Raw genomic sequence first — 1,158 nt, forward strand, 5'->3', positions numbered from 1 at the left:
TTTTTTATTAGTACACATTCATTGGGGGGGGGGGAAACACCTCCAAACATAAGTGTTTTTATTTATTTATTTATTTTTATTTTTTATCTTTTTAAAGATTTTTATTGTGGAATTGGGGGATGGCAACAGCGCTGGAGAATTGCAGGAAGGGGAACAGACAAGTTGCTGTCCTTTTGTTCTTCAGTATAGTTGTGGAGGATGTTGCTTCATTGGCCCAAGTTGGCACCATCATTGTGCTCTTCCCGGGCGAGGCAGATCAGTCGCCGGCTTCTGGACGGCCGCTCACGGCGGCTGCTGGCTGCTGGCTGCTGGCTGCTGGCTGCTGGCTGCTGGCTGCTGGCTGCTGGCTACACACGGTAGCCCATGGCAACCCACTGCTGCCCTGCTCCAGGTTGAGCTGTTGTTCAGCATCTTAGCTGTAGAGGGCAGTGTCACTGGCCCTTATATGTGGGATCCGAACCGGGGCCCTCTGGCGTCCCAAGCCAGCTCTTAATCATCACGCCACTTGGCCGGCCCCAAACAGAAGTGTTTTTAAAGTTACGTAGAAATCATCTAATAACAAGAGTTGACTCTGGTGACTTGTGAACATCCTTTCACACTTCTGTGCCTCTGCGCACAGAGCTTTCATAAACATGCTGTTTCATAAACTGCTCTATTTTCTATCCACCAGTCCATCGAGCTATCTTTCTCTGCTCAAGGGTCAAAACAGCTTCCCCCTTTATGATGGCTGCCAATAGTCCATTCCTTCCTGACATAGTCTCCAATTTTTGGCCCTACCAACGAGGCTATAAGGAACATCTTTGTATATATATCTATGTTCCTATTTTCAAAAATCGCTTCCTTAGGCTAAATTCCTAAAAATTGATTTTTTTCCCATAAAGAACACAAGTCATTTGAAATTTAAAAAATGTGTGAATAGGGCCGGCCGAGTGGCGCGATGGTTAAGAACTGGCTTGGGACGCCAGAGGGCCCCAGTTCGGATCCCACATATAAGGGTCAGTGACACTGCCCTCCACAGCTAAGATGCTGAACAACAGCTCAACCTGGAGCTGGGCTGCTGTGAGTTGCCAGCGTTGGCATAGGCTGCAGCCCCTGTGGCAGTGGGTTGCCATGGGCTACCGTGTGTAGCCAGCAGCCAGCGTGAGCGGCCAGCAGCTG

Source organism: Hipposideros armiger, unplaced genomic scaffold (genome assembly GCF_001890085.2).
Source record: "Hipposideros armiger isolate ML-2016 unplaced genomic scaffold, ASM189008v1 scaffold_132, whole genome shotgun sequence".
Lineage (NCBI taxonomy): Eukaryota > Metazoa > Chordata > Mammalia > Chiroptera > Hipposideridae > Hipposideros > Hipposideros armiger.